This window comes from Pelodiscus sinensis, chromosome 12 (assembly GCF_052426305.1).
Source record: "Pelodiscus sinensis isolate ZL-2025 chromosome 12, ASM5242630v1, whole genome shotgun sequence".
Lineage (NCBI taxonomy): Eukaryota > Metazoa > Chordata > Testudines > Trionychidae > Pelodiscus > Pelodiscus sinensis.
Genome location: NC_143063.1, coordinates 10,937,940 through 10,956,796, shown reverse-complemented (window position 1 = coordinate 10,956,796; position 18,857 = coordinate 10,937,940).

Here is an 18,857-nt window from a genome sequence, read left to right as displayed (position 1 = left end):
CTTGCTAACTGCACAGCCTCACGCGTTGTCAAAGAACCTTTCTGGGAGCATTTAGTCAGTTCTGCTAATTCATATGAGACCTCATTTAATACAGCTGCAGTGACGTGGCCATTAGTGTCATGGAACTTAGTCAGGCAGCACTTTGCTATTGGATCATTATTTTTTTAGATTTCCTGTTCCAAATAGTTAAGAAGGGGCTCCTAATTACACAGCAAAGCACTTCCAGCAAAATGTCTAGGTGGCCACATCACTTCAGTTGGAGGTTTCAATGATACAGTCTCATTTTCTGTGACATTTGCTATTTCCTCAAATTGTCCTCTTCGGACTGAGGATCTGCAAAAGATTCTATAAACGGTCTTCAAAAGGGTCTCTCCTGTCTTCAGCACTGGCACTTGGTTCCACACATCAGCTAAACCCAGGTCTTCTCCATGGGTCAGGCAGTGTTGTGCTGTTAAATGTGGGATGCTCTGCTTGAGCTGTCTGGCAACACCATTGTTTTTCCCCAGCACGACTGAAGCACCATCTGAAGTGAACATCGCTGTTTTCATCAGATCCCGCTTATTCAGGGTGTCAAAGGCTTTGAGAGCAGCTGTAACAGCTTGTGCATTCCAAGCAGATAACTGAATCGTTCCACCAAACACAGTCTTCTGCCTTGCACATGCTGCATCTCTCAACTTGAAGTCAATGACAAGCAAGTTGGTGACAGAAATACCTGTGCTCTCATCAGTAATAAGTGTATGGTAGGAAGACAGGCTAATAGCTGACTTGATTTCTGCACAGACAACACTGATGATTGACTCCAAAACCGCAAAAGCAGAGTTTTTCTATGCCAGCTTGTACATACTGGTGCTTTCCCATGTGCTCATTTATATTTTGCGCATTTCTATTCTGGAGCTGTTCATTTGTACGGGAAGCAGAAAGTTATCTGTGAGAATTTTTATTTTTTCTGGCTTTAAATGTTTTCTGTCCTTCAGTTCCAGCCTCTTCTGTTTCTTTTTTGTGTTTCTAAGAGCATCCTTCACAACTCACATCCCAGGGGAGGAGAATTCCTGCTCCTAAGAATATGTGCAGCAGATTCAAGACTTTTGCTTGATGAATCCTCTTCATGTTGTCCAAGGGCTTCCCCCTTCCCACTTGTATCCTGCGGAGAAGTGGCTGCATAGTCTAGTCTGAGTCCAAATTTAGCAGGCTGCATATTCTAGTCTGAGTCCACATCAGCACTGTACTGGAATATGTCCCCCCTCTGTACACTGATCTGGCCTTGAGATTGTTGAAATTCTGCTTCAACTCTTTCATTCAGCCATTCTCCTTTGACCGTGGGGCAGCATTTCTTCTTAGGGTTTGTTCCTGTGTTGGTTGATGCTCTTTGTCTTCATTAACACATGACTGTTAAAAGGTGCAGAAGGGCTGGGGGTCATGTAATATCACGTATTCTGCTCTTAATTAAAAATCCTGTAGTCCATGGGTCACACCTTGCAGTATCATTAGTGCCCACATGGATGAGTAGCATGGGGTAGTAGTCAGAGGGGTGGATATTCCTTGACAATGCCTCTGTAATGTCTCAGATACGGACCCCTGGCAGGCCGCACCTCCCGAGATGACTTGTCAGGGTGACAGATGGGTGCCTTCGTCCCCCTCAGAAAGGAGTCTCCAACCACTGAGGAAGATTTCACAAAGCAAAACTGATTCCAAAATGATCAGTCTCTGAGGCCCAGTGAGAGTCAGAACTGCTCAAGAAAAAGCTACAATACATCTTGTTTTACTGAATAATTGCTGTCTGCTGCCGTAGCTTCTAAAAGATGGTGAACTACCTGGATTTCATCTGCTGTAGCCCAGTCCATCGCAGCTAGAATCCAAACTAATTCCAGTTAGATAGGCAAGTTTCTTCTGGCTCTTTGTCATACACAGTTTACAGAGTAGTAATGTTAACCCAGTTAACCCATGTGGCCCTGACCCAGGAGCAGCTTGGCAGCCACCATGTGATCCTGGCCCCAACACCAGCCCTGGGGACAGCAGAGAGCTGCCCAGATCAGCACACACTCCCCCACCAAACCCAGCACCACCAGCAGCTTCCTTGCCACCGGTAGGATGGCGAGTGCAGGCTAGGTCTACACTACAGAGTTTTTGCTCAAAAACGGCCGTCCACATCTCAAGTGCTTTTTTGCGCAAGTAAATCCAAAGAACAGAGGGGTTTTCCCGGTGAAGGTATTCCTCAGTCTATGAGGAATAATTCCTTTTTCAAAACAGTTTTTCGCAAAAAGGTGTATGTGGACGGGCAAAAGGGGTTTTTTTGCACAAGAAAAGGGAAGAGGAAAAAGCACAGGTGCCCTGGTGGCCATTCTAGCCATAGCAATCACTGCTCACTTCAAGAAAGCACCCAGGCAGTCTGGACGCTCTCTTTCGCAAAAGTGCATCCCTTTTTTGATGCGCTTTTGCAGTGTGGATGCTCTCTTGTTTAACAAGTTTTTGCAGATGAAAAGCTTCTTGTGCAAGAAGCCTGTAGTCTACACTTAGCTTTAAGAGAAAATGTAGGATGAACTTCAGCCACTTCTATAACAGCATTTCTGTAGAAAATCCCCTTTTTATAAACAAACAAACAGACCTCAGACAAAGCCTCTCCTATCAAAAGAACAGCAACCTTCTCATTAGCACTTTAAGCCAACTTTAGGGTCATCGGCTCCCACAGTCCCAGACTGTAAGGCCAGAAGGGACAGCCCTGCTCCCCGAGTTTCACCTCCTTCACAACACAGGCCTGAGATATTCCTCACAACAGTTCCTGTGTCACTCCCAGCCCCATGTGTCTTCACCTTTGCCTGGGTTCTATGGACAAGCTCTGGCTCTTACAGGAGCGTATGATTTCAAGAGACCGCTCTTGTGTGTGAATCCTGGGCAGACTATTCCCCGGCCTTTCCGGAAGGACAGAAAAACCCACTGGCTCCTTCTTTTTATTCTAGGCTGCATTTCTTCTTGCGAAGACCCACCTCAAGGGAGCACAGACACAGCCAGGTGCTCAGGGTGGTGGTCCAACCTGCAGCAGCCGAGGAATGCTCCGGCCTCAGCCAGCAGGAGCAGGCCTTGCCAGAGGAGCCCAAGAAAACCAGAGGCTCTTGAAAGCTCCTATCAGGCATAAGAAGACTCTGTCTGTAGCCAGTGTGGCAGCTTCATGGCAGAGGCTGATGAGGAGACAACAGCTTCCTCGCCCACAAGCTAGTTTTACTAGCTAGGAGCTTCCAAATTAGAAAGGGAAAGAAGCTGCAGTATTAGATACGCCAGAGCACAACACATCTTCAGGGAAAGGGAACAGAGTCAAGAGCCCAGACACTGCTGCATGCAGAGAGAAAGGAAATGGAGTTGAGAGCCCAGAAGCCCAACAGAACACATCTACGCACACTGTGGGCTAGCAAACACCTACGCTGAACAGTGGAGTGTCTGACTGGGACATGCTTGGGAATCTCTTCTTTTCTGGTCTCAATAAACCTCCTGTGACTCACACGTCTCATGCCCTGTTCTCATCCTGCTAGTGTTCCCTCCTTCCAGGCCATTGGACAGGATAGTTTCCAGCGCGGGAGCTTAAAGAGGTCATGGACTATAGGCATTGGGTAGGTGTTTGAGGATATATTAAGGATCTTTAAGATTCATAAACTGTCAGTCTGGAATGTAACCCTTTGCTTTCCAGAACCAGAGCGATTATTCCCACAAGCCCAAAATGAAAAAATCAGACCGGGGAGCCTGAGAAACATGCTGCAGTCAGCACCAGCCAGTGACCTATTGGCAGCAAGGGCAAATGAGAAGGAAGCGGAGGGATCCACTCCACCAAGAATATCAAAGCGTAATGTCTATGAAAAGTTATAAGGAGCTGAGATTAGAAACTGACAAGATCTCAGTAGTAGGCTGGAATTCTGGTTTCAGTCACCCCTGTGTAAATCCGCCTCCCCCGCCACACGGATACTCCTCACGACAGTGTTTTTAAGATCAGATTCTGATCAGTCACACCACAGTAAATCCTTGGTTATACAGGAGACGTGACCCTGGATTCACAAGGGTGTCAATGAGCAGTCTTTGAACCTAAAAATCCACATGCCCTGTCAGCACCAATTATATAGCCCCATCCATGCATAAGTTCTTATATAGCCAAGTCCTCTGATCTGAGAGCGCCAGAGAAGGTCGGCCACTCTGAGCAGGTGTAGTGCCATTGTGTTGGATGGGGAGAAGATGTGGTAAAACCATTCCAACGGCGGCGTTTGTCCCCACTTGCTATGTATTGGTGCTCCATGGGCAAGGATAGAGGTGGTGGATGCTGAGCACCAGAGATCTGCCACATTGGACAAGGGGGTGCAGCTACTCTGGGGTCTCTGGGTACAAATAACTGATAGCAAAATCAATACCACTCTCCAGAAAACCCACTGACTGCTACACTTACCTACACGCCTCCACCTTCCATCCAGCACACACCATTCCATCCATTGTCTATAGTCAAGCCCTTAGATACAATCACATCTGCTCCAACCCCACTGACAGACCAAAAACTTTAAGATCTCCACCAAGCATTCGTAAAACTCAATTACCCACCGGTGGAATAGAAACAAATTGAAAGGGCCAGACAAACTTGCAGAAACCATCTACTTCAAGATAGGCCCAAGAAAAGCTAGTTAAACTCCAACACATCAACCACCTACAACCTACACTGGAACAGGATACTACACTCCGAAAGGCCCTGGGTGACAGACCTATACTCTCTAATAGACAACCACCTAACCTCAGGAAGATACTTACTAAGAACCACAAGGCACAGCACATCAAAACTAACTCTGGAACTTTCCCTTGTGACAAACCCCATTGCCAACTTTGTCCACATATCTACTCTGGTGACACCATCACTGGACCTAACTATGTCAGTTATACGATCAAGGACTCATATTCCTGTTCATCCAGCAATGTGACTTATGCCATCATGTGTCAGCAGTGTCCCTCTGCAATGTAAATTGACAGACTGCTTAGTCACTTTGCCAAAGAATCAATGCCCACAAATCTGACATCTTCCAAGAGAAAATCCTATTAGTCTACATTTCAGTCTACCTGGGCATTCCCTTAGAGACCTGACAACATGCATCTTACTTCAGAAAGACTTTAACACTAAATTACAGAGAGAAACTTCAGAACTTTCATTCATGCTTAAATTTGACAAATGGGCCTTAAGAAAGATGCTATTTACCTACACATTACAAAGACAGCTTCCCCACCTATTGATAGTCCTAGTAACTGCTGATTAGCCACACTGACTTAAAATAAGCTATTTCCTCCTTCCCTCTCCCCCGCCCCACCTTTTGTTCTACAATCTGATTTGTTAGTTTATAATGTGCTCACCCTCTTCATTGTATTCCGTTGTTACATATGGTCACGCCAATTCTCTTTCAGAATAGGATTTGGAGAAGTGGGTCTGGCCACGAAAGCTCACCACCTAACAACTATCTTTTTAGTCTTTAAAGTACTATATATTTTTCCTTTTGTTTTACCATGCTACCACAGTGCATTTGCTAGACTTGTGCCTAAGGGAAAAGAATTGACCCATAGTGATTCAAAAGTGACTTTGATTCCATTTCGCTTCCTGTACAAGTTAGTCGCACTTTGTTTGGCTCCAGTAACCCTATGTCAAATATTTACTAGGCTCTCATCAGAATCAATATTACAGCTGGGGAAACCTCTCCATGCAAACCCTGTTTTTCACTTGCTTACAAGTTGTATGAAACATCCCGGGTTCAGCCAGGCATAGGAACAAGCCTCTATTGCCGTCTGCCTCTTGTCTACACTTTTACAGCTTCCTCAACAACGGCTGGTCTGAGTCCCATGCTGGCCACAATCTCCTGTCCCTCAGGATACTGATGCCCCCTCTATGGCCTTCTTGAGACCCCATCATTGAGATTCCAATCTAGATGTAGAGGCTGAAGGAGATGGACAATTACAGGGCTCTCCACTAATCTCCCCTTTCCAGACTCCAGTATATAGTACGCTCAAGGCTCCAGCTGACTTCTCAATTGTACACAGATCTACATCCAATGTATACCCATCCCCAGACAGAACCTGAAAAGGCCAGGTGCCAGGAGAGCTATTTCAGAGTCATCACCTGTGTGTTTCAAACCTCTGACTTCCTCTGCATCCCTTTGTACCTCTAGCAGTAACCATAATCGCAACACAGTTCTGCAAGAGCCTCTCTCGCTATCTTCTGTTTCTTTTTGTAACCTCTGTAGTTTATTACAGAATGTTAGTCTAATGCATACAGAATCATTTCATGATATAAAATAAATTTACTTGTTTCCAACAGAGTATATGCTCAGTGCTGTATAATATCCAAAAATAAACTGAAAGCTCTTTAACTTGGGGATTCTCTACAAAATAGATATCCTGTGGATCATTGGCTTTCAAATTTAAAACAGTTTTGATGCTGTAATGCAAGACCCAAACACGAGGTAGAGCAGCTAGCACAGAAATATTCTGTTCAAAATAGCAGGTTGAAATGAACATGTTGCACTGTGGTGGAAAGAGAACAGCAAAAGATTTTTAGCATTTTAAGTTTTTCCACGAATCTGTTAGTTTTGCTTTATTCTACTTTACTATTGTTAAATTAGCACTCAACAAAAGTGGGAGAAAAGTAAAGAAGTAAATTGTACTTCCCCATGATTTCAAAGTAACAAATTTCAAAAATTAACATTTCTTTTCACACTTCAAGAGGAGGAAAACTTCAATGAAAATGGCATTTTTCAATCAGCTGAGAATAAATAAAATATATTTATTCTCTATCTCAGATTGTTTAATTTGCAGATTACTGTGCAAATTACTAAATTTCTAATTATGCTACACAACTAAAAACATTAGCGCTAAGTGTGGCTGCTTCTTATACCCTGTTTCTTGTTCCTTACATTAGTGTAATCTTTTTTTGTCCTAGGACTCATGAATTAGAAAAAAAAAATCAGCTGGTGAAAAACCCTCAGAGATTATCATCTGCAAAAGAAATTAATAGAAATTCTTCCAAAAGACCTAGAAATTATCTTGGATGAATCAGTCTCCCAATCCATTTTCACAGAAGAGGAATACGATTTCTTGGATAAAACAGAGGACCTCCCCCAAGAGGAAACACTGTTGATTCTGATACAGGAAGTTTTATTTCCAGTGCGTGAACAAGGCATCCAAATAGATGATGACAGCATGGAATGTCAGATTGCAAGCAACTGCATTAAAGAAATTGCCTCAGAGAAAGAAATGCTAAAGCTTTTCAGGGATTTATGGAAAATCCTGGCTAATGTGGGAAAAGAACTGTGTCGAATGAGAGGTCAGGGAAGATATCCCTGCTGAGAAATATAAATCTCAGCTGAAAGATAAGATTTTGCAATTACACAGACAGAATAAATGTGATCTTATTAATGATTTGACTAGACTCAAAGGTTGTACAACATCTACTTGCATTAGAGAAACACTATTTCCTGAAATGGATCAAATTTCAGCTGGATCACACTGATAGAAGGAATTGTTCTGAACCTACAGGCTGAATACAAAGAGAAATGCAAGTCTCTCAGATTAGTTCTGCCACTTCTTTACAGGTTGAGCATTCCATGTGAAAGTTGGGGAAGTCCCAGGAGGCTGTGCACCCCATGGTTAAAGGCTGCAATACCCTAAAAAGTGGAAGGCAACTCACCCACCTCTCAGGCATCGCAATTGACCTCTTGCTAAAAGAGCTTCCCGTTCACCTGATGAACGGACATGTCTGCAACCTCACACTGCAATGGGTGACCGACATTCTGAACTCTGGGCCAAGCTGAGGGGAAGGACCAAAATGCTGGTTGTGATGATGCTGGGAGTGCAGAGCACTGGGAAATCCACCTTCCTGAACGCCACATTCCAGCGGCAGTTTGCAGTGAGTAGCGGCTGAGGTACGCAGGGAGCCTTCATGTTGCTCCTTCAAGCTAGAGCAATCTTAGAAAAGGAACAGAGCTGTGATTTCATCCTGGTGATGGACACAAAGTATGAAAGCCCCTGAACAGGCCAAGGTGGAAGAGAGTTATCAACATGACAACGAGTTGGCTATCCTGGTGACTGGACTGAACAACAGAACCATTGTTAACATGGTCATGGAGAATGCCACTGAAATGAAAGATTTTGAAAGCTGTGCTCCATGGATTTCTCAGAAAGCAAAGAGCGGGGCATAAATCCCACTGCTAATTTGCGCATCAGAACGTCAGTGATGTTTCTGCATGTGAACAAAACAGGAGACACAGGAAACGCCTCCAGGAGCTACTGGATTAAGTCATCAAAACTGCAGCAAAGATGAAAAATCTAAATGAGAAAATAAACTTTTCTGATATCATGGAGGATGATCTGGAAAAAACACCGTTGGTACAAGTGTTGCCGGACTGCAATTAAGAATCTCTCTCTCCTGATGAATAACAGCTAACAATCTGAAATGCAACAGAGACTACTGTGGGGAGAACAGAAAATTCGGGAGCTCTTACAATTTTCCCTGTACTATTCTACCAGATTCAGATTTGCTGCCCCACTTTCCAAATATTGTTGTATCAGAAGTGCAAAGAGCCTGAAGAAAAAACTGGAAAGTTGCTCACTCATTTAAGAAATGTAAGGAAGCCACTCACATTAAAGAGGGTCGCCACCGCAATATAGCCAATATTCAAAATGACAACATGGAAGTAATTGGAAGGACAGTGGACATGTTTTTCGAAGAAGGCTGGAGAAAAGAAAGTAAACTGGAAAACCATGAATTGGATATGCAATTTGAAAAAATTTGGAAAGAAAATTTCAGAATTGGTGCCCCTTTTTTAGAGAACCATGGAATTCATGAAAAAATTGAGTTCTATCTGCAAAAAGACTTGGATAACAAAGGGAGTTCAGTCAGAAGATACGAGCAGCAAAAAGCTTGAGGAATTCTAGAATTAACTCTGTCAACATGAGAACCAAACATTTAGACTTTTGATTGACCAACCAGTGAAACATTGGTTTACAAAAAAAACCAAAAACGGTTACAGAAAACAGAAAAAACTGCGGAAACGCTGATGGCCAAATGTAATAGTTACATTGAAGAGGGTCTATTTCAAGGTAGACTGATGAACATTTTGCAGGAAATTGTTACATATGTTCAATGAGAAACTTCAATAGGAGGAATTGAAAACACTTCAGACTCCAGTTTGCTCTGAAGTTGATCTGAAGCTTCACATTTTGCGGGAAGCCGCTCACACATTTCTGAAGATGCATGATGATTTTCCCCAAAGAAAATGATCCTCAGCAATGGCTGGAACAACTGATACTTCAATATTTCTCTATATTTAAGAGCCATTATTTGAAAAAAGATGCCCAACAACATAGAGCCAAGGACTTCAGTGATCAGTGTCTCCAGCTTGCCTTAATGGATTATGTTAGCAAAAAACTCGGGCTAGAAATAGAGAATGACTCAGCAGTGGACAGTCTATTCAATGTGCCAGCTGGACTTTTTCTTCAGTTCACTGTGCAGAAGAAGCTGTTTGAACATGAGAACTTCAACTATGTGAAGTTTGTCACAGCTTGAATACAAAGGCACAGATTAGATTGGTACCAACAGGCTGAGGATTTGGAAGATCCTGAGGAAGAAGTCAAAGCACATGCTTTGGAGAGGATACAGGAAACATTTGCTATGAAATAAACACACAGATATACTCCTAAATGAGATACCGATATGATGGGATGAAGTCACTGGATGGGCAAAAATGAACCATTTTCATCTACTCTTTGCCCCTTTTAGCCTATAGAAGAGGGGCCCACAGTGCTTCACGTGGGCATGCTTGGGTGTGGAGATTGCACTTGAATAAATAGGGAATGAAATATGCAGCCACTACAGTTCTGCAGCCAAAGTCTCAAAAACTGCCCTTCCGTACAGGATCAGGGATTTGGTTTTAATTGCTAGTTTTAATGTGCTAAGCAGGTGCTAGTATGATCGGATGAAGTCACTGGATTTCAAAACAGATTTGAAAAACCAAACTTCACACACACATGTAATTTCATCTATTAACACCATTCATAACATCAGAATAAAAATCTATTTTGTGATACGAGAGAATTTGAGGTTTCTGGAGTGCTAGAACCAGTCGCATTTCACCAGAGCAGTGGTGACATCCAATACCCATCTAATTCACTCCAAGAACAGGGCAGCTCAACTCATTCAAATATCAATACCCTCACCCAGACAACTAGTATCTCAGGGTAGCGTACACAATAGCCCAACAAAATGCACTTTATTAGAAGAGCTGGGACAGTCTCATTCCGGATAGAAGATTAGCTGCATTTCTGGCCCAGTTATAATTGGGACAGTGCACCATGATCAGAAGTTAGCAAATCCCATGCCATTAATGGTGCACCTGTAATGCTCCCTCTCCCCTTCCTCTGTCCTGACTCCACCCTTCACCTACAGTCTGTCTCCTCACCTCTGCTCCATTTGGCTCATGCCATCATCTCCTTTCCCTCATTCCCCTGTTCCTGACGACAAAGCTCTTCAGAGTGACTGGTGGAACTTGCCATCTAGACAGTAACTTGTAGCAGCTCAGGGTTCCAGTGCAGAAAGAAACCTACTGAAAAGAACCAGGATTCTAAAAGAAGCTGAAAGAAGGTGCTGCTGGCACAAAGCTGAGAGCAGAACCTCATTCTCTCCCCCATATCCATCAGGAAATAGATGGTCTTGGTGGCTAAAGACTAGGACAGGTGGGTTCTGTTCCTGGTTCTGAGATGAGCATGTGGGATAATGGATCAGACGTGCTGGGAAGAAGATTTCTGGGTTCCATTTCCAGCTCTGCCACTGAACTGCTGTGTTAGTTGGGTAATTTCTCTTAACCTCCATATGCTTCAGTTTGTCGTGTAAAAGAGGGGATCGAGAATCTGACCCACCTCTCAGCAGATTATGCTGCCTAATTCAAGAATGTTCATAACGTGCTCAGAAATACTCTGATTGGGAGACGTTTAGAAAGGGTAAGTTGTTAGAATTATTATTAATTTGGTAAGAAGTGTGTTGGGGCAGGGCAGAAACGTTGGTTCCTACAAACATGAAGGGTACGTCCAGGGGCCAGATGTAGCCCACCTAACACTTCAATCCGGCCTGTGGACTGCATCTGGCTGCTTTCTATTTATATCCTGCTGCCTCTGCCCCCGAGTTTCCAGGCAGTGGCTCAGGCAGCAGGATCCTTTTTAAAAGGCTTGTGGCTCACGGCTATAGTGCTAAACCAGCAGGAGTCAGAGCTGCGATGCCTTTAAATAGCCGCAGAAATCATGGGCAGCTGCCAGGCACTGCAGTAGCAGTAAGGCCATGAGCCCTTTGCTGTGTTTTCATTCAAAGCCTCTGGCCCCAGACAACTCTGGGGAGAGACAAGTCTCCAGCCCTGCCCATTCTGCCCAAAGCCCCAGCCCTTCATGAGGTGGAGCCAGCCATGACCCCATCCCAAAATTTGTAAAGTGCCCCCCTGCAAAAGTTACTGGTCCCCCCAATAGACCACCACCCTATTGTGAACAGCCTCATCTCTACAAGATGCCATATAAGAGTCACCAACGTCTGAAAGCTTGTTCCTAAATGAAAGTAAACCCTGCCTGTCCCCACTCACTAACACTGCGGTCTAGTGTTAAAGGGCCAGCCGGCTCTGCATGATAGAAATCCTCTTCTTTCTTAGGGTACAGCCGCACTGCAAGCTTATTTTGGGAAAAGCTATTCCAGAAGATCTAGAAAGAGAGCTTCAGACAGTTCTGAAGTGGCCTGACACAGGGCAGACTCGTCACCATGATGCCTCCAGTCTTGGGAATTAGCTTGCTTGGCTCTCCGGACACTTCCCTCTAGCTGGGGGCTCCCCATGTTTCTCTTTGTTCCTGGCATCCTCCCCAGGACACTGCCCTCCAGCAGGGCCCACTCCAGTGTCTGAGCCCCCTTCCAGAGGTTGGTGTTTATCCTGCTTGCACTTCAGGGTTCTCCCTTCCCAGGGCACCCCAATCCCTTCACCCAGGTCCCCTGCATCCACCTTGCCTCAGTGACCCACTGCCAGTCTGCATCTAGCCCTGAGGGGCAAACTACAGTCTGGAATGGCCACTCAGCGCTGGCAAAGCAGTGTGGACCTGCTGCCCCTGCCTAGCATGGCTGCCTCACTACCTCACAAGTAGCCTAAGGCCTTGCTTCAGGCTCTGCAGCCTGGGGCCTTGCTTGGCAACCGCTTCCCCAGATCTGCCCTACCTCCAGGAAGCCACCTGCTTCCCTGGCAGTCAAGCCCCTACTACTCTCTCTCCACACCACCACTCAGTTCTCCCTCTGCCTCCTGGAGTCCTCCTTTATATGGCCACCAGCTGGGCCCTGGTTAGCTAGAACTGCCTCAGCTGGGGCTTTGCTCGCAGCCCTTGCTCAAGGCTGGGGTTTTGCCCTTAAAGGGCAGGTGCAGGGCAAATGCCCCGTCACAGGCTCACAGCAAAAAAATATTATCCACCCCGTATTAATGCATCCCAGAATCATGTTTGCTTTTTTTGCAGCAGTGTCACATAGTTGACTCATGTTTAACTTGTGGTTCACTATGACCCCTAGATCCCTTTCAGCAGTACTCCTTCCTAGATCCCTTTCAGCAGCATTGCCTCTCCAACAAATTCCTGCAGTCTAGAAGTAGCTTCAGTGCCCGCTGGACACCCACCGCCCTGTGCCAGGCATCACACACTCTGGGGGCCAAAGACACGTCCGAGGGGTGGGCAGCATTTGGGAGCCAGCAGGAAGAGGGAAATGAGGACACACTTGTCATGCAGTTTGCCCTCTGATCCAGTTGGTAGCTGTGCTGCAGACAGGAACGTAACCTCAGCCAAAGCCCTGGCACTGGGGGCCCCACGCTGACCTCACGTCTTGTTGAGCTGTGGGGTGCCGACCAGCGCTATGCTGGAGAGCCCCTTCGCATCACACTGCACCCAGCACCCGTCCTGGTCCCGGTGGCTCTGTCCGGCTGTGGAGCGGTGGAGCTTAGATCAGGCTCAGCATCCTTGTGCTGGCCAGGCCCGGCTCCATGTGGCCGGTTGGCAGCTGCCTTCCAGAGTAACATCCTGTTCCTGCTTTAGCTGGCGGAGCTGCAGCTGGGCTTTGCCTGGACTAGGGCCTGACAGGTGCAAACCAAGCTCCAGAGGCGACTCGGTCCCTCCCAGCAGGGGAAAGTTTCAGGTTGGGCTTCGCTGGCTCCGCCCCGGAGCCTGAATGGAACCTTCTGGCCAGACAGAGCCTGGGGGCCGGGCGGCGCCCGAGAGCGACAGCCGCTCTCTGGGGGGGCGTGCGCTGGGCGGTGCGCTTGGAACCCGGCGCTGGCTGGTGCTGGGGGGTGAGCCAGCGGGGGGGTGAGCCACTGGCACCCAGCCGAGCACCGTGTGTTGGGCTGGACGGGGCGCGTCGGTCTCTGCTAAATGCCCCCCCACATTCACGCAGGCTGCAAACTGCGCAGGATCAGCATCCTCCCAACCTCCCCTCTCCGCCCCATGGCCGGCGGGTCCAGCAGCCTTCCTGCTTGTGGGGATTTGGCCCACCCCATGGCCACCCATGGACCCGGGGCCCATTGACCCAGCTGGGATCTGGCCCCCTGTCTCCAGTTGAGCTCCGGGTGCTTATCATAGAATAATAGGACTGGAAGGGACCTCAAGAGGTCATCGAGTCCAGCCCCCCGCCCTCAAGGCAGGACCAAGCTCCACCTACACCATCCCTGACAGATGTCTATCTAACCTGTTCTTAAATATCTCCAGAGAGGGAGATTCCACCACCTCCCTTGGCAATTTATTCCAATATTTGACCACCCTAACAGTTAGGAATTTTTTCCTAATGTCCAATCTAAACCTCCCCTGCTGCACTTTAAGCCCATTACTCCTTGTCCTGTCGTCAGAAACCAAGAGGAACAAATTTTCTCCTTCCTCCTTGTGACACCCTTTTAGATATTTGAAAACCGCTATCATGTCCCCCCCTTAATCTTCTTTTTTCCCCCTTAATCTTCTTTTGGCACTGCCTGATTGCTGCTCCTCATTCCAGCCCGTGAGTGGAGCCCCCCCCACCCTGTGCCTGGCTGGGGGTCTGTGTGGGAGGTTAAACACTGCTGGGTCCATTTGCCCTGGGGTAAGAGACTGGGGCTTCCACAGTCCCACCTGAGCAGGCAGCCACTCCAGCCCCATTTCCATGGGGCACTGGTCTGTGCCACTGCCTGCGGCCTTGTGCAAATGGGCACGGAGCCCTCTCAACCTCCCTGGCACAGGATGATGGACGGTGACTCCCTGTACCCTGCCCTGGGGCCCAGCACCAAGAGGCAGGAGAGCAGGTTTCACACGGCAGGGAGAATTACTGCTCCTCGGCCTCGTCTTGTTCGGAGCCTTCCCTGTCTGCCGCAAGGGAAAGGACGGTCAGGGAGCGGTGGGAGCTGCAAAGTGCTCCAGTCACCTTTGTACTGCATTGCCGCTGACACACGTCTCCAGCAAGTACCAGATCCCCCCACGAACTGACAGAGCAGCTGGGTCTTGCTTAGTGGAGGTTGGTCAGAAAGGGCTTAGGCCCTGCAATGGGGTTCACTCCCCAGGGCAGCGCCACCTGCTGGTTGCCCCAGGAATTAGTTTGCAGAGCTCACATGCCCTCTTCTGAGGGTGCCTTGTCTGTCAGGAGATCCCCGCCCCCACTCTATAGGTGCTGCAGGGTCTTCTTTATGACTCAGCCATGCCACACACTGGGTGCCCCCTTTCGAGGGGAGGGGCACATATCTCACAATACTGCAAGACCCAGAACCCACCATTCTGGGTCCCACCCCAGGGCTATCAGATTTTGCTGCCTCGTCCTAACTCCCTCCACCATTATTAAGGGCAAAGCAGGAAACACAATAACAGTAGCTCAGCTGCAGAGTGCTGGACTGTAGGAGCGGCTCAGCAAGTTACCCCTGGGTGTCTGGTTCAACTCCTGCTCGAAGGAGAGTGTCTTTTTCCTCCCCTGCTCAGGCAGAGCGAGAGAAGAAAGGCAGCTTTTGTCTGCGTGAGGCTGCTCCCCGAAAAGCAGAGCGCCCTGAGCCCACCGCAGCCAGCTCCTCAACAGTCACAGCCCCCACCCCTGGGAATTTCTGTTGTCCCTCAGTGGGACCCACCGTGCATGGAGGGGAGGGGGCAGGGCTAGGCCAAGGGAAGGTTCTGCCTCCTGCCTTCCTTCCCAGTAGCTTTCCAGTACAAGCCAGCTGTGGGTGTCCGCGCTGCCCCGGGCCTGGCTGTGGGATGGGAGAAGAGTTACCTGGGCGGGGGGGCTGGTCTCTGGATGGAGGCCTGAGTGTATTGTGATGTCATGTGTGACAGCAACAAAGACTGTGGCTGCAGCGTTCTTGTCCTGCCTCCAGTCCAACTGGCTGGCAACGGCCGGCGCCCAAGGATCCGAGAGACGAGAACTGAGCCTCTGTCAAGAACCTCAGGCAGCCGCTGTCCCCGCGGGCGCTGGAGAGAGGATGAGTCTGTACAGAAGGTAATTCCCGGAGCCTTTCCCAGCCCACCGCAGAGATTGGTGCCTCCTCGGCCTAGGGACGGGTGGGGGCTGGGGCTGCAACAGGCGCTTCCCAACACTCCGTTTTGATTTGACTCTGGGCATCTTCCCCTCTCCTCCTGCTTCAGCCTTTCCCGCGCTCCTGAGGCAGATGGGGATGATTTTCTCTCACTGCTGACTCATGGGGGCGAATTTCCATGTTTCTTACCTAAAGGGAACATCACAAAACTTGAGTAGAATTTGGGTTTATGTCTCCATGACGCTTATTCCTCTTGGAGGTGCCCCTAATGCATCCCCGGCCCTCAGGGTGGGCAGAGAAATGTTTGGTCTCAAGTAATGATTGTCCAATATCCGTGTGTTCGGACAACATCCAGCTCAGAATGTGCAGACTTGAAATAACAAAGTGCCATTTGAATTCTAGTGAAAATGATACCGCTCTACTGCCAGGGCCAGGCTCTCATGTGGGTAGTTCTCTCCGAAATGCAAAACTCCATACAAATTCCTCTCTACCCCCTCCAGACTATAAAATATCTCTGTAAATAACCAGTGAGGTTCCATTCTAGGAAACGGATTTAAATAAACTGCTACCTCATTTTGTCATGAGTCTTGGCTGTGATTTCTTTATCATTTTTTTGGTGACCTACGTTCTGATTTGATGTTCTAAGTAGTGTGTAAAGCTCTTCATTGAATGTTCTCTGGTTCTTTCCCCCATGCTAATAGGTTCCAGATTTTGAAATACTTGACAGGAATGAAATGTCTTTTCAGCTGATAATCCGTCCTTCCGGTGCTTCAAAGCTGCTACTTAACAAGTTTTATTTCTCTTACTGGCTTTGATGGGAGCAGAGGGTTACTCATTCTCAACTGGGCCCCTGTCTGTAGCCAGAGTCCCAACGTTCTGAGCACAAAGCTGTGGGGTTTAAGAGCAGGCCCCGCTAAGAAGCATAGAAAATAGATGGTGACCAGTGTTTCTGCTAAGACAGTCCTGGGCAAAATACGGCCTGTGCACTGGATCTGGCCCACGGAGGCAGCAGGGAGCCCCAGCCAGGCTCCCCAGTTAGCCACGCGAACCAGGCAGAAACACGGAGGGGAGGGGGGATGTTTTAGGAGCCTCCCCGCCCTCAGCATATTCCCATTTGCCAGTTTCTGGCAGAAACTAGCCAATGCAAACTGCTTGTTGGAATATCATGCAGCTAATAATGACCCCCCGCCCCCTCTCCTGGCTCAGTTATTCATGGAACACGTGGCCAGGTAGGCAGGCTAGTCTCTTGGCCACAGCCTGCTTCTGGCACCACAGCCCTTTCCTGCCCCAACTCTCTGCCCCTTCCTCTCAACATACCCAAACTCCCTGTCCCCCTTTGCATCCATCCCCCCTCCCAATCTCCTGCCCCAGATCACAATCCCCTCCTACCCAGGTCACATCCCAAAGCCCTGCACTCCAGTCCCCTGCCCTAGGTCACAATTTTTTGGTAACCTAACTTCTGATTCAATGATAGCGTGTCAAACTTCTCATTGAATGGTCACTGGTTCTTTTCCCCATGCTAATGAGGTCCAGATATTGAAATGCTTGACAGGAATTACATGGATTTTCATCTGATAATCCATCCTTCCGGTGCTTCAAACCTGCTACTTAGCAATCTTTTATTTCTTTTACTTGGTTTGATGGGAACAAAGAATTACTCACTTTGACCTTGGCCCCTCGCTGGCTGTGGGGTTTGAGGTCAATATTGAGGTCATGGGCACTTGTTCAGATGTGTGGCACCCACAGGTTACTAACAAATATCTTAGAGATATTTAAAATATTACGGAATAAGAATACTACAGGAAGGGAAAATTGACAAGGTACCTGAATTTAAATGTTTGTTGAATATGAAATTAAAACCAAAGAAAATAAATATTGCAAAATGTTCAGTAACCATTTGGTATCTTAGAAGTTTCTCTTCCTTTGAGACATAACTCAAAATTAACCTTTTTCGTGACATACCAAACAAATTCTGTTATCATTCCTATTAACACGTGAAAAGAAATAGTTGTTACAGTTTATGCTTGAAATTAAAGATTATGTCTCTTGGCTTTACACATGTGAAAAAAAACATGAGCATCTTTCTATGGGCAAAAAGTGCATCGAGAGTCTGTTGTTGTTGTGACTTGTGAAACATAAAATTAAACTTTTGGTTTTGACACAGAAAATTCCTTCTTTTCTTTGCTCTATTTAGAAGACCACTAATCACAGCTTCTAGCTGATGATGGGAAGTTAGTTGCTGCTAGTCATCATGATGAACCTTTTCTTTTCTGCCGTTCCAATTCTTCCAGTGTTCTTACACAGCGTCAGGGTTTCCATCTCCCTCAGGGTATGTCTACACTACAGCGTTATTTCGAATTAACTTAATTCAATTAGTTCATGAGAATTAAGGTAATTCGAAATAACGCATCTAGACACAAAAACTAATTTGAAATAGCATTTTTCTAATTTGAAATAGCACGTCCACATTGAGTGGACCCTGAATCGAAGGTAAGGCTGGCTGGAACCACTGCCAGCAGGGCATCAGGGTCGGACTTAGTGTGTGGGGCTGCTGCCTCAGGTTAGCCGAGGGCTGTGCTTAAAAGGACCCGACCCCCCATCTTCGACAGACAGTTCTCAGGTTTCTCTGCTTGCTGGTCTACCTCGCTGAGGGACAGCAAAGCATTTGTGTCTCCGAGTGCTCTGCCTGCCCTCACCCGGGACACCACGGCACTCTGCAACATGGAACCAGACCTGCCCCCGGGGACTCTGCTGCGTCTCGCGGACACGTTGACAGCTGCCTGGCTGCACTGTCTGCAGGCTGCCATCCGGGAAGACCATCGAGGGGCTGTCAGGATCCAGGGGGCCCTGCGGGAGAGCTTCCACCCTGAGGAGTGCTGACAGTCTCCCAGGTCTGCCCCACCGGGGGCTTGTGCACATTCCCCCCTCTCGTCCTTCCACTTACCCTTCCTTATCCCGCCCTTCCTGATGTCAAATAAAAGACACGTATTTTCAAAAATAACAACTCTCTTTATTGAACACAACTGGGGAGGGGGAATGAAATTGTGGGGAGACGGGGGAAAGGAGGCGGGAGAGGACAGGAGAGAGGGTAGGAGAGGGGAGGGAGAAAACTGGGAGGAGGGAACTGGAAGGGGGAAGCAAGGGGAAGAAGGGGGAGGGGAAGCTCAGGGATCAGGGGTGGGGGTCTCACTGGGCCAACCGCCTCCCAGCATGGCAAGGGAGGGGGCCTCGGCATCCCCGGGGTGATGGGGAGGAGGGTGCAGAGGTTGAGGTGGGGGGTGTGGATATTGAGGAGGAGGGTGTAGAGGTTGAGGAGGAAGA